General features: G+C 31.6%; 2 long non-coding RNA genes across 2 annotated transcripts; both read right to left on the bottom strand.

The window, feature by feature from the left end:
* Nucleotides 1-86: 86 nt before the first annotated feature.
* On the bottom strand, nucleotides 87-7,444 carry LOC114275515 (uncharacterized). The gene is made up of 4 exons (XR_003633750.2): nucleotides 7,230-7,444; nucleotides 1,532-1,792; nucleotides 630-664; nucleotides 87-375 (listed from the first exon to the last, which is right to left on the bottom strand). It is a non-coding gene; the product is annotated as an uncharacterized LOC114275515 (long non-coding RNA).
* Nucleotides 7,445-9,797: 2,353 nt separating this feature from the next.
* LOC145791153 (uncharacterized) lies at nucleotides 9,798-11,327 on the bottom strand. The gene is made up of 3 exons (XR_014330912.1): nucleotides 11,077-11,327; nucleotides 10,934-10,992; nucleotides 9,798-10,076 (listed from the first exon to the last, which is right to left on the bottom strand). It is a non-coding gene; the product is annotated as an uncharacterized LOC145791153 (long non-coding RNA).
* Nucleotides 11,328-15,578: the final 4,251 nt, after the last annotated feature.

Genomic DNA, 15,578 nt, shown 5'->3' with positions numbered 1-15,578 from the left:
TCATCATATGTCTGAAAACAGGGAAAATTAGGATGATGATACTATGAGTTGTAAATAGACACTAACGCTCCGTTTGAATAGATTGATTTCAAATGAAGGGATGTGAAGTTGAATTTTATAACATAAACAAGATTACACATCACATTGCAGTAGATTACATGAATCACATACTCAGAATGATCTGGCATCCTATGGAAGCACAGTGGTACAATAATACAAAAGCAAATACAAATAATTGTTGAAGCTTTTCTCTTGAGCACACAATGAATTTTAGGGCATGACAAGAAAAAAAAAGGTCCACATAGTTTAATGGCACTGTGCTTTCTTCTGATATGAAATGAAAGCAATCCACAGGACCTACTCTGCATAAAAGTTCTGCAACAAAACATATTCCAAAGGGTCAGCCTTTTAATAAGTCTGTAATCCACATCCATGAGGAACTGAAGAAAGAAAATTTCACCAAAGATTAAAAAAGAAAAGAAAAAAAGAAAAGAAAAGGGAAGGCCACAATGGCGACCAACAAATCATAAAAGTCAATTAAATCAGATTGATCTTTGGATTTCTTGGATTGCGGGCAAGAGTTTGATTGCTTGGAATAAAAATCCAATGATTGATCTCCAAAGAATTACCGTCTCAGTGCCATGCCATGCATTCAGCTGGTCTGCTGCTTTGATTAAAAAATAATAAAAATTAGGATTCGAAAGTGAAAAATATCAGACACTAGGTATTAAATCAAATAAGATATAAGAGAGTAAGATATTATATTAGTATAAAAAATAAACAAAAGATAGATTTCATGAATGCCTTCATGCAAGTGTATAGTATATCTACTGTTATTAGTTTAAGAATCAAGTCAGTTGTGTGCATGATTTGGCATACCCGTTAATCAAATCAATACAACAAATCAATACAAGTGTAGAATCCTAAGTTGCACTGCAACTTTCAGTCAAAATACATTACTTTATAGGCCTGTCTAGACTAGATGAATCTATAAAAAAAATGAAAAAGGTATAGCAAAGAAAAAAAAAAGCCATTTTTTTAATGTTTTTTTTTTTTTTGGGTGACAAAATTTGACCAATTTTCATCTTTTGTGATATTTTATTTTATTTTTTATTTTCAAGGTTATCATGTCTAGAAGGACCTAAAAGGTTAAAAAAATTCACATTTCAAAAAAAGTTCACTGAAAACTAAAATAAGGTGAAAAAAAGTTAACTTATAATCCGTTGCCGAAGGAAGTTTATTCATGTGCTTATATAAGGCTGTTATAAGTTTACCATCATCTTTGTACTAATGTAATTTTGACTTAAAAAAGATCTGCAAGATAAATCCGAAAAGCAGTGGGTCCAATCTCACATGAAGAAGTTTTATCATTTTGCATGTTCATCATCCCCAACAGTGTTATTCCTTATTGGCAAGCATAGACTTAAAAACTAAAATTAAGATCAGGGGAATATAATTATGATATATGTCACTATGTGGCCCGAATGTTTGAAAACCAAGAAAAGAAAAGAAAGGAGAGTTATTGATGTACCTTTCTCTTTAACCATCTTGATGTACTTGAAGCTCCTTTCACGCTTTAATATGTTCCATAACAAGTAAAGGAGATTCTAGGATGATGCCAAACGACCCCCTGGTATTTTTAGGTCAGTAGTAGTAGCCGAAGAAGGTCCAGTGAATCAAAAGTCATTTTAAACAAAGTTGCCTTCTCATCAATTATTATTCTTCAAGGGACCCATTAGAGAGATCTTACATATCCAAAAGCAATGGAAAGAAGATGAGAAGAATATGGCCTCTGGAATCAGAAAAAGCGAATCAAAAAGGAAATAGTCACTATAAAGAATAATTGCAATTTTTATCATTGTAATTCTCATGGATCCAACATAATTGAACGTTGAAAGTGACGTGAGCAATATGTCATGTATTGATTTCTATCTCTAATTTTTTTTGCTTTTGTTGGTAATTTTCTATCTCCTAATTATCTTGGTAAAATTTTGTTTTACAAAAACGAAAAGGACAAGAATGAAGCAACCGTTTCACCACCAGCTGTTAGTACAAGTGGTATTTCCTCACTAATAAAACTATTGAAAAGAAAAAAGAAAAATTCATGTTCAAATGATAGTCATGGTTATTACTGTTGATACCAAAGTACATAAAGCCCCTGCTGTTATTATTTGAAATTTTAATAGCAGTAAACCAAAATAGCATGGTTTCATTCCTTTCTCTGCCCAAACAAACCCCCAATGAACATCTCATGCATGGATCACAGACAATAATTCACTCTTTATCACCTAATATTCTGAGTGTACCTGAGAACTTTATTGGCTAAAGATCTAAACCTTCCAGTCAAGAACTGAATATATGTATTATGCTAAAAAGATTATAGAATTCAAGGCCACAAAATATGTGGCTTATATTAGAAGTGCTAGATATGTTGGCATTCTTCATCAAGACACAAAATCCCAAACTTCCTCAAACGGTATATCAGGCACATCTTTGTCCAAGACCCTACATATTATTCAGAAAGACAAAATAGAATCATGTGGAAATATTCCCTTGAATAATTTGGACAAAATTTACTAATATCCGATAAAATAGTACACCAGCCCCTTCTTATGGCCTGTTGTTGACAGGATTCAGTCCAGGACACAGCATATTGAGCTGCATGAAGAAACTGAGCAACAAGTGACACTATACAATAGAGGAGGCATCACTAGAAGTTAATTTTCGCAAATCCAGTGTTTTTTTCAATTTATTTATTTATTTATTTATTTTTAACACTTGATCATTTCAATTTAACACTTACTACAGCAAAAGAACCTCAGTGGGGCTTGGTTACTTTATAAGTTGCAGCAATTAGCAAGAACAAGTCTAGAAGGGCATTGGGGAAACCTTTGAAGCACGGACACTTCAAGACAAGTGTCGTAGCCATGTCGAACACCCAAACTGACGTGCTCCTTAATTTATTTAATTATGTTTTTGGGAGACATGCCGGGGACACCCCAACTAGTTTTTGTCCCCTCTTCTTTGGTGCTTTAGATATTGAATACTTATTACTTTCGTCTTTTTATGAATGATCTATTAATTATTAAAATCTTTTTTTTTTTAATATTTGAACTAGTTTTAGTTTTTATTTATTTATTATTATTAATTTTGATTATTAGTGGATATAATATTAATTCACATAGCAAATAAAATATATATAATACATAAAAATATTTTTTATTACCGTGTTTGTGTCCTCATTTTTTTGAAATCACAATGTCCCATGCTCATGTTCGTGTCCGTGTCCGTGTCCGTGTCCGTGTCCGTGTCCATGTCCATGTCCATGTCCATGTGCTTCTTAGGAGAAAACCGTAGCCTAAGTCTGTTGAACATTCACTTTGCTCCTGTCTTCCTAGTCCTCTATGGTGATGGATTGCTCAATGGAGAGTAGTACCATCATATTCCAGTATGGCGTGTTTGGTGAAGGGAGGGTTAGGTGATGGTGGATGGTAGTGAGGAATTTGTGCTAGTTTTGGCTGAAAAACAAATTTGTTGAACCTCCACTGTGACGGGTTTGGCACTGGCACCTCAGCCGCAAGTTGAGAGAGGGTGTAGTGTGTAAAGCAAGCTGGTTGGTACTCAATCCGGTGCATAGTAGTGCTGCAACTGTCATGAGGTTGAAAATGGATGGTCACCATGCTTGGTTGAAGCACATTGCTAGATGTGGATTAAAGCCTTTTAAAGGTATCTTGGCACCACGTGACTTTTGATTGCCCACAGTAAGGGTGGACATGGGGTGGGTAGGGCCTACGCTACTAATAACCCAAAGAATGCAGTTGTCCAAGCCTGGCCTGTGACAATTCTTTGGTGACCAGTGGCATTTGTTTCTTTTACTTGGGATTGAGTGGTGCTTGCTAGGGTGTTTACCTATGTGTGGGATGGCCTTTTGTTGTTTACTTTGGCTTGTTTGTGTGATTTTATGGCTTGTCCCTTGGGTTGTGAGAGAGGCTTTGCGTGTATTTGTGCATTGCCTGCTGCTGGGGTTTTTTTTTATCATTCCTTAGGCTAGGTGTGTGTTTTCTTGTTGGAGATGCGTGACATGGCCTATGTTTATTCTTCAGTACTTTAATCTTATATTTATTGCTCCTGTCTTCCTAGTCCTCTATGGTGATGGATTGCTCAATGGAGAGTAGTACCATCATATTCCAGTATGGCGTGTTTGGTGAAGGGAGGGTTAGGCGATGTTGGATGGTTGTGAAGAATTTGTGCTAGTTTTGGCTGAATAACAAATTTGTTGAACCTCCACTGTGACGGGTTTGGCACTGGCACCTCAGCCGCAAGTTGAGAGAGGGTGTAGTGAGTAAAGCATGCTGGTTGGTACTCAATCCGGTGCGTAGTAGTGCTGCAACTGTCATGAGGTTGAAAATGGATGGTCACCATGCTTGGTTGAAGCACATTGCTAGATGTGGATTAAAGCCTTTTAAAGGTCTCTTGGCACCACGTGACTTTTGATTGCCCACAGTAAGGGTGGACATGGGGTGGGTAGGGCCTATGCTACTAATAACCCAAAGAATGCAGTTGTCCAAGCCTGGCCTGTGACAATTCTTTGGTGAGCAGTGGCATTTGTTTCTTTTACTTGGGATTGTGTGGTGCTTGCTAGGGTGTTTACCTATGTGTGGGTTGGCCTTTTGTTGTTTACTTTGGCATGTTTGTGTGATTTTATGGCTTGTCCCTTGGGTTGTGAGAGAGGCTTTAGGTGTATTTGTGCATTGCCTGCTGCAGGTTTTTTTTTATCATTCCTTAGGCTAGGTGTGTGTTTTCTCGTTGGAGATGCGTGACATGGCCTATGTTTATTCTTCAGTACTTTAATCTTATATTTATTACTTACAAAAAATAAATGTCACCCCCCCTCCCCTTTTGAATCACTCCTCCCTCCTTTGAAAGATCACCAAATCCTCTCCCTCCAAATACACCACATCAAACAAAATAGAAAAGCATTCCAAGCTTCCGTCCTCCTAAGATTGTCAATTGTAAGAATCTTTCATGAGCTGCCAACCATCCCAAATAAATACCACCCAAAAGGAATCTTAGCAATCCAGATTCATTTCCAAGGCAAACCCTTATTTCACGAATCAACAAACCTTGAACGAAGTCTAACCTCAAACCACCCTTTCCAGAGACCCTCACCAACATCAACCCCCCAAACTCAAGAAGCTAGCCAGTACAGAGTTTCTAGGGCTCACTCTGAAAACTAACATCCCAATTACCTTCGCTACAAGCAATGGTACAATACTTTTCCACCGATGCCTCCTTATCCACAGTTGTCTGGAATAAATTCGGGAAAGACTTTTTTAAAGCAGCTTCCATCTTTGGTGCTAGAATCTCACCTGAGTCCCGTCCTCATATGAAAGTACATATACTTGTAGATTCTTCCAACACCTTCCTAATGCTTCCAAAGGACTAATACCAAAAGAAGGATTCCATCTCTACAACGAATACCAAAAGAAGGATTCCACATCTACCACAATGCTCCAAAAAATGTCACGTTTAGATGTGAAAACAAACTTCTCAAGCCCGGCTTAGTGAAGCAGTAACCCATCAACATCCTAACTCCCAATGGAGGGGACTACAGGCCCAGCTTGGGGAAGCAACAACCCAAGCATGGATAAGGTGATACTTTGACAGTGTTGAGCTTTACCCATCCACACTCAAATAGAACCTCTAAATTAATAATCCAAAAGCATCAAGAAATATTTGAATACAGAGAAGTTCACTATTGATTTAGGAATTGAAATTTCTTTGGTACGTTCAACACAAAAGCATTGTCAGTTTTCGTTGCATGCTAGAAGTGCGCTGAAATCAAGCTTTCATTGCTCACAGCCATCTCAAATTTAACAAAGTTCTAAGATAATGCCGGAAGTGAGGGGCAAAAAAAGAAAACTTTCTTGCATGTGAATGTTTGCTGCACCTTTTTATCAAACTAACTAACGTTAGTGGAGAAAGAAAGTAATAAAAGGATATCACAAGCTTCCATCTCCATCAACAAAAATTATTAAGATGAATGTCAATAAAACTACAAGGAATTAAACAAAAGAAGACTGTTTTCACATTCAATTAATGCACTTAATTTCTTGGTCTCTTTTTTTGTCAACAAGGAACCTTACCCCACACATCCTGTGTATGGGTTGAATAAACCCTAGATACACTCATGCAACCTCAAGGCACAAGGTAGGACCAGGCATAACAACTAACAAGAATTTAAACCAAGACACCTGAGTCTACAGTTCATTCCAGAGTTAGCCATTAACCACTGAGTTACCCATGCCGATTAATGGCTTCTCATTTATTTGAACAGAATGTTTGTAAAACGAAACTTATATTCGAGGATGAAGTCATTCGATTTTAGATACTAATCACACTCATTCAGATTAACCATCTTTCTCCTTAGTTTCACATCAAAAGTGATCTTACGCTAATTCAACATGATACGAATTAACTCTTCCTAACTAGGACCGGTGAGACACAAAGTAGCAAACAAGAAAGATAAACGAATCGAAGAAATCAAACACACACAAGACCATTAGAATTTACATGGTTCACCCCAGAATAGGTCTACTTTTATGGCTGTTGTAGTTTTCACTATGAATAGAAACAATACAACTCTCTTCAGAAAAGAGGCACCCCCTTCATCTATTTATAAGTATAAAATTAGTGAAGCACTTCAACTAGCCGAGATAAAATAAGACTGTGGACCCAACACAACAATGCCATTTCCACCATCAAATTCAACCTAAAGTTTGAACAAATTCCACAACATGGTGATTCTGTGAAGATCAATCACATCTGTAATAGCACTGCATTTCTAACTAATACCTCGTGAAACACCCATTATACAACACATCAATATAAGCAAAAAGTGAGTGGTCCAATCCCACATCAAGGGCAAGGCCGAATCTTTACTGAATTTTGAAAACAGGGTTGCTTTCTAATGCATTATGATTCTTTTCTTCTCTTCTTTTTTTCCCCATTTCTTTTGAGATTGGAATCAGAACTGGGGTCAGTGAAATTCTTTCAAGGGTTTAAACACCCAAATGATGAAACTTGATCAGTGATTAATAAAAAATAAATACAAAAAATCAACTTTTTAACCAAGAACAAATATATATGACAAATGGATAAATTATTAGATGATGATGGAGTTGGAATGCAAAATCTTTAAACAAAGTAATAGGAAAAACTGAAAGCACCTGGAAGTTCAAAATAGACTTCGGCTTTAAAACTGTGATTGTTTTCAGGTTCGTATCCCCGTGTGCCCCCTCCTGAAATCAACAAGAAATGCTTCGGATTCCCGAGCCCTAGAAATCATCTACTAGATCTAGAACACCACGTAAAGATTCTACTGGTCTGTAAAATGAAATTCTACTTCTGTTTTTAATTTTAGGGTCATATCTAAAATTCATTTAGTCCTTGCTCGTTATTTGATTCAATAAGTTATATGCACAGTTCAAAAAAAAAAATTTAAAAAAAAAAAGTTTATACGTACGGTAAAAAAATTAAATTGTTTAGTTCAAAAAGATTAAAATTCTTTTAAAATCAACTCCTAAAAAAAAAAAAAAGAAAAAAAAGAAAAAAGAAAGAAACATTATTTGGACTTGTTTAAAATCAACTCCAAGTTGTTTGGACTTGTTTCATAAATTTATTAAAATAATGAAACATTATTTTTTGGTGTTAAGGTAAGTTGTAATACTGTGAAAATTGACTCTATAATTCATGATCTTTTTGTTGATGTTTTTAACTGTTAATATATATATATATATATATATTATATTAGTTAATTTTTGCTTCAAAAGTCAAATGAGTTTTTCATGTACAACATGAGTTTCTTGTTGATACTTTAAAATTTTAAATCATCCAACTTTAATACATTAACCTCCTCCTTTTTTTTCTTCTTCTTCTTCTTCTTCTTCTTCTTCTTCTTCTTCTTCTTCTTTTTTTTTTTTTTTTTTTTTTTTTTTTTTGGTAAAAGGTCCTTTGGATAGGAGGCACTTCTCAATATGGCTTACAAGAGTCAAAATGAATGACAACCATTCAATAGAAGTCTTCTTGTAATTATACACATTCCAATATTGAAGGTTGTAAATAAAGTGAAAACTATATTTAAACCCCAAAAATGATATATATATATTTTTTTCCTTCCTGGTATTCAGTTTCTTTCAATTTTAATTGTGCATTTTTTTGTGCTAACTTCTCTTTGCTTTATATAAATTGCCCTAACTTTCTTTTAGCTCTATGACTACCATGCATCTTGTGTAAATTAAATCATACCATCTTGTTTTACAACATTTCAAAAAGTCCATCTAAAAACTTGATTCATATCATTTTTGAATTTTATTGTTTTTGTTTTTCATCTTTTCGGATAGAAAAATTATTAAATGTTAAAATACACCCATCTTTTCTCATATTATCTTCAATTTTGTGCAAAATATAATTTAAAAATTATTTTATTTTGTTCTTCTAAAAAATGGGTGTTTTAGAAAACTTTTCGGACAAATAATTTTTAAAACAAAACTTTTTGTCATTTATTTAATTATAGAAGTGGAAAAACAGAAAACAGCACCAAAATTTAAAGGAAAAAAGAAAAAGAAAAAGAAAAAGAAAAAAAGAAAAAAAGAAAAGAAAAAGTGATGGAGATCATAGGTAGTGATTGCGTAATATGTGATTGACACCTCTCAGGTCCACTTTACTTCCACCACTTACAAGTCTCTGTCTGCTTATCCTTCTCATCTTTATGAAACACTTGACTGTGTCACCCTGAGAAAGGGAAATGATACCTCCTCTAAAAATAAAATTTTAAATAGAGTTTTATATATTTAATAATGAAAATAAATAAATAAATAAGACAAAAATATTAGAACTCACAATTCCTAAAGTTCTATTAGAGCTCTAAAATAAATAGCATGCCCCAGTTCGAACTATTTATAAAAAATAAATAAAAAAGAAGAAAAGAAAATTGATTTTCATTATTGACATTACATTGTTCCATAACAAGATTAACAAAAATAAATAATAAAAAGTATGTAGCAGTCTTTTGAAAAGGTCCATTATTTTGCAGTACAATAATTATAATTTAAAAAAAAAAATCTTGAAATTTAGCAATGTTCTATGGGTCACGGAAAGATCATTGTGTTTGGTTCCTGTTTTTTAAACTCATTTTTTTGAAAATTTTGAAGTTTTGTATGGTTATTTTGAAGACCGGAAAAAGTTTTTTGAAAACTAACGTGAGAGTATTTTTTGATATGAAAAATTGTCTATCTTCTTAAATTAGAGGGAAACATGAATTTGCAATTGTACATTTTTTTGAAAACCAAATAAAGATCATTTTTCAAAATAGAGTTTTCAAATCACTTTTTGAAAAAATAATTTTAAAAAATAGAACCAGCATGATGATTCTTTTTGTAATCGTGATATGCTTAAACTCAATCAAATTAAACTCCGCTATTTGAGAGTGTTAAAGATTGTACTCATCTTACCCTTTAATAAGAAGTTCGAATCCTCAAAGTAATTTTAGAATAATTTTTTTGATACATTAGAAAGTAAAATTGCTATTGTACTATTAATTTTTGTAGAATTAAATTTTAATTATTTGAAATAATGTAATTTTAAATTATTCTAAAAATATTCACTGTAAACCATCTAGACTCCTAATACACTCACAAGTTATGAGGGAGAACAACCTCTACAAAGAGGCTCCACATTTTTTGAATGCCAACAAAATATAAAATTGCACCAAGCAATATAAAGTACAAGTCAACCAATACAAAACGTTAATTTAAATCTTAGATTCAAACATAATCAGTGAATTAAAACGTGACAATAAACATTCTGATGAAATAATCATTTTATTCCACCTTATTGCAATATACTAGCCACTTCATAAGTTTACAACTTCATCACGACAGAGGAAAACCAACAACTTAGAACATGCCAGGTGGCAGCTTAGGAGTGTGGTGAGTATTAGCTCCAGGATTATAGTCATGGACTTCCAAATCCATCCTGCTAGTCTTATCTTCTTCTACAATTTCCTCCCTGTTCATCTGTTCCCACAAAAAGTAAAAATTGAAATCCAACATGTTAGCTATATATGATATTAGGGCTCTTATATATCATCATATTTTTTTTACCCTTTTGTATGATTAGATAATGACAAGATATTATTTGTCAATATTATTTTTTTTAACAATTATTTCTAAATAAGAAACAGTTAATAATTAAATATCTATGTATGCAGTGATACTAAACAATAACAAAAAAAATTTCCACATATAGTATTTCTTTCTTTTTATATATATATTATAGTAAGACTAGACATTAGAATTAATTCTCAAAAAAAGTATTTAGATTAGATTTTCTTAGAGGCGGCACTCACAAAACATTAGTGGGGTGTTTCTTTGGATGAACTAGATAAGAACGGATTGCAATACAATAAATTATTAGTTCTAAATAAATAGTCTTTGAACTATTTAGTTAAAAATGATGTGTATTTGATTATTAGTCTGACATTCATTAAACTAATCCAACAATGGATTAGTAAATTTATTAGACGTGAAGTCCAACCCCACTCCTCAATCCCTTGAAACAAACGAATTATCCATCCTTACACTTTTTGAACAACTTTTATGGTTAAAATTTTGGATTCTAACTTTTTTCTACTTTTTAGAATGAGCAATCTTCTCAATAAAGATTACTTTTTAGACTCATTCTTGTAAAGTAATTCCATATCTTTAAATTATTCGCTAATCACATGCATCAATTAAGTTCAAGAAACATCAAAGAGAGTTGAACACAACACTTCTCAATTTGCATTAGCTATATTTCATCACCTTGGATTTAAAATCAAGAGTTTATTTTACAGATAACAAAAATTCAAATGTATGCATGCATGTAATTTTACCTGGTTGGTGTTCTCAGAAGCTAGAAAATCTTGACTTTGATGCAAAAGATGACTAGCCCCTGCAATTAGCCAAAATAAGAACACAAGAACATGGCAAATTAAGCACTTCAAAGTACCTGATTAAGGAAGTGTTGAAGAGTTACTTGGTGTTGTTGTGACAGCAGCATTCAAGGACATGAGGAGAGAGAAAGAAAGTAGAATCACTAGCAGATGATGAAGAAGGGCATTGCCGGCCATTTTTTTATTGCACACTTTTTTTTGTTTAACTTAAGGGATTGGTGTAATAATGTGCAATATTCCACAATGCAGAGCTACTTCTCCATTTATACATGCATGTTTTATACAACTTTTTGGATGTGTAGGTTGTTGGAAGTTAGAAAGATACACATGTCATGTCACCAAGTCAAAAGGCACCCACAAAAATATATATATATATATATATCTTATGGAGGAGGATTACCTAACTTATGGTTGGTTTGGATTGTGATTTTTTTTAGTGATTTTTTATTTATTTTTTATTTTTTAGTTAGAATACGAGCTGAAAAAATTAAATATGTTTAGAAAGGAGTTTTATATACATGTATATAAATACAAAAAGTAGAGTGAACGGGAATTTTTTTTTTTTTGATAATTTTATACGAGATCAATTTTTTTGAACTTTTGACTTTTTAAATAATTTTTTTAAATAAAATAACTACTTGCCAAACAGCTCCTTATCCTCAACTTCTTCCCTAAAAATTCAGGAAAAAAAATAAAACAACAACAACAACGTTCAACACACGAGACTGCTACTACAGGGTTTGGAGAGAAAGTGGAAATGTACAATGGTGTTGAAATTTTTGGACGGACAACCCATGTTGTATGTGTACCAAAATTATTTTATATTATTGCTATCTACTGTTCTATATCAATTGCCACTGCAAGGCTTTTTTCGCTTTCAGGTGGGATTTGACAATTTTTTTAAATTTTTATTTTTTTTTTAAATTTAAGAAGTTGATGTATTTGATTATTTTTAAAAAAAATTATTATTTTAAAGTCTTTTGGAACTTATTTTTTCGTGAGAAATTATCATATTACTTTTTATTATTATGGAGCCTTTGTACACAATAGAATTTTTGAAAGTATTGAGGGAAAATTCAGTTTTTCATGAATTTGCTATAAATAAAGTAAAAAAAACAGTTAAAAAGCTTATTATTTTAACTTTTTTTAATCAAAAAAAAAAATGTTTAATCTCTCATGAAGATTTTTTTTTCACACTGTTGCTTGGGATTTTTTTTTCTTCCTTACTTTTGGAGGTTTTTCTCACTTTAATTCTCTGACATTATTACAACTCAATCCATGACATCTATTTATATATAAAATAGATTTTAAAAAAATGTATTCACATTATAATGCTTATCAACTTGGGAAATCTAGAACTTTAATTCACCTAGAAACATACTATGATACATCTTTTACATAATTACATAGACCTCTTTTTAAGTTTGAAAAAAAAAAAAAAAATTCTTTTTGTTTTTTTACAACTCGTTATCCAGGCTACTGGCTCAACTAATTCAAGAAATCAATCTCACTGTCACTTGTAGGGGTCCCAACTAAAATCATTGCAAAATTTTGTATGGACTGGCCCCAAAAAATTATTTGCACCTAAAAGATTTTAAACTTGAAATCTTGGAGAGAGCACACCCCATGTCTTGACTAACCCTTTGAGATTTTTGACATAATTATATTGGGTTTCATTAATATTTTAATTCATGTAGTACTTATCTCTCCATTTTTCATCAATAATTCATTAGTCATTTGAATTGGAAAAAAAAAAAATGATATAATCTCTCTTACACATAAATGTATATTTTATTTGTTTATTTTTATGTATTGCACCACTTGTATTAATTTTAATTCCTTTAAACTTACTAATAAAAGTTCAATACAATTATACTAAAATTATATATATATATATATATATATATATATATATAACTAAAAAGAAAAGATGAATGTAATTTACCCTATATTTTTAGATTCTTTCAAGAAATTATGGTAGCTTGTTGGATTTTAATAAAGAGGCTATGATTCAAAGGAGTTTGATGCAAATGTTACATCTTTTTGGTGACTTCCCATAAACGTAAGGATGAAGAAAATTAGTGGAGCACAATGAATTTGTATATCAAGTCAAAAACCAGGATAAAAAAAGCAAAACCCACCATGAAAGTGGAAGGTGACACATGAAAGATAACACCACTATTGCAACTGTATGTATTATTTTCTGTTTTTATCCTAAGTTTCAAGTCAAAAGAGTCTTTGATTGGACATCATTAGAAGTGTTCAGTGAATATTTTGATTTGTACATACTTATCGAATAAAACTGATCCTTTATATTTTTGGACGGATGCGTGATAATAAGGAAACGATTGTGAATTGATTTTTTTTTAATCTACCTAGTTTTGGAGGGATGGTGGATTTGAGGTTCCTTTAACTGCAACCGAACCGCCATACCGCGAGCACTCTTAGTAATTTGTAAGATTTTATGTTTTCAATTTGTTTAAATATTCTGTTTGTGTTTTTAATTAAAAAAAAGTTTAGATATTCTGTTGTGTTTTCAATTTGGAAATCTTTTTATCAAATGACAAGTGTTGATATTTAATATTTTTATGTAGAAAATATAATGTTAAATCTTGTCATTTAAAAAAAAATCAAATTAAATAGTTTTTGAATAAAAAAGTAATGAAATAGTTTTGATAATGCATGATTTTCTTGTATGTATTTATTATTGGTATTTGACAATTTACTTGATAATCGTTTAACTATATTGAGTTGGATTATTATTCCAAACAAAATATTGATAAGTTGTTGTATTATGTTCAAAATTTGTAAAAATTTAAACCACCAAACCAATTTGTATCTATCCGCTCAATATGCATCCATCAATACGATAGATGGATAACAGATTGGAGATTCCTGTCGACAATAGAACTGCAAACACCCTAGACATCATATCTAATCTAAGTGTGTAGTAGATGAAGGAAGAGAGAAAATAGAATTGAAAGTGTTTTTTCTGTTGCCAAAGTTGGTGATTGCCGACAGGTATAAAATGCATTTATCACATTCCTTCTTCCTTCATCTTCATAGTGAGCTGAGCTCATTAATCCTTCATCCTCTACAGATAAGGTAAGGTACGCGCTTGTATATTTAATGTAACTAATTAATTATTACATAGTAAAAGTGCGATTCGAAAAGTTATTTTTAGCTAAATATTAAACCATACCAAACTTCAATACCACTTAAAATTAGTATTTGTAAGAATTCTTAACAATAAAATTAAAGACCAAAAACTTAGACACAGAAATTTTTTTAAAAAGCATATTCTTATTTTAGTGAAATTCATACTCAAAATAAATTTGAATAAAATTTTTGAAATTTTTTTGTCTGAATTTGTAATTTAACATTACTCTGTCTTTGATGCTATCAAAAATACATGTGACGAACACTTAATATAAAAATATTAAAAACACCAAAAAATTGACCACATGAAACATTGCCCCTCTTTAATGTGATCGTTCTAACATTTCTTACCTTGGTAAAGTTTAGAGTTTGACGCTATAAAGAGTGGGTTCTATTTCCTGTATTAATATTATCGTATTATGTAGGTAAAATGTCAAAAAAAATAAAAAAATCATCGAATTGATAGAGTAAACCAACTTTTAAATGTATGTACTTATAAAATAAATTCACATTCGATTGAAAACTATTCAAAACCAAATTTATTAATATGAGATGCCACGTTAGCCCTCAAGCAACTCTAAGCAAGTTTGGTTGGATTTTATTAGAGTAACGTTGTATATAAATACAAAAATTTGTCAATTTTTTTTACTATTAATATAAAAGTAACACAACTTGTTTTAATAGACATGTGTGATGTTTATTAACTTTGTATGTAGTAATAAGAAATTATAAAAAAAAAATATACTTGTTGGACAGACAGGGAAATTGAGCCTGTCACATTGAAGCACTTTGAGCCATGTTATCTTTCTTGGTCGGCCAAAATTATTTTGGCTCTGCTCTCCCCATTAGAATTTTATCCAACAGAAGTTGACTATTTGAACAAACCCATAATTTTCCACACTTTATTCCTATGGAAAACAAAATAATTCTACATGCTTAAAAAAATATATATTTAAATTAAAAAGTATGTATTTATGAATCACAACTATCCCCGATGTGATTTATATTTTATTAATTTTAAATTTGCATCATATACTTCACTTTTGAAATAATGTTTTTTTTAGAATTGCTATCATTATCTCTGTTGGCTTTTTTTAACTTTTGAAAGTTAATAATATAATTTTAAGCGTGCTAGTAAGGATCAATTAGTCCTTATAGAATATTAATTGCCAACCAATTATCAGACAATTATATTTTAGTTCTCTTAACCTCAATGAAGAAGACTTTTGCTGGTGGCTTGTTTTAGGAGAATTTGGTAAATAACAAGTGGAGAATAATTTCAGAATCTGAATTTCATTAAGTAAAATGAAAAACTTACAATGATCTGACCTAGTCTCGTAGAGGTTTACAACAACAAGCTATTTGAAACTATTCCTAGGAATGAAGTGCAGTACAGAAATTGAAGTGTAGAAATGTAAAGAACTGT

This window comes from Camellia sinensis, chromosome 5, assembly GCF_055761805.1.
Source record: "Camellia sinensis isolate YWXY chromosome 5, ASM5576180v1, whole genome shotgun sequence".
Taxonomy (NCBI): domain Eukaryota; kingdom Viridiplantae; phylum Streptophyta; class Magnoliopsida; order Ericales; family Theaceae; genus Camellia; species Camellia sinensis.
The sequence above is the reverse complement of the archived record's forward strand: the minus strand, read 5'-3'. Positions and strand labels throughout refer to the sequence as shown.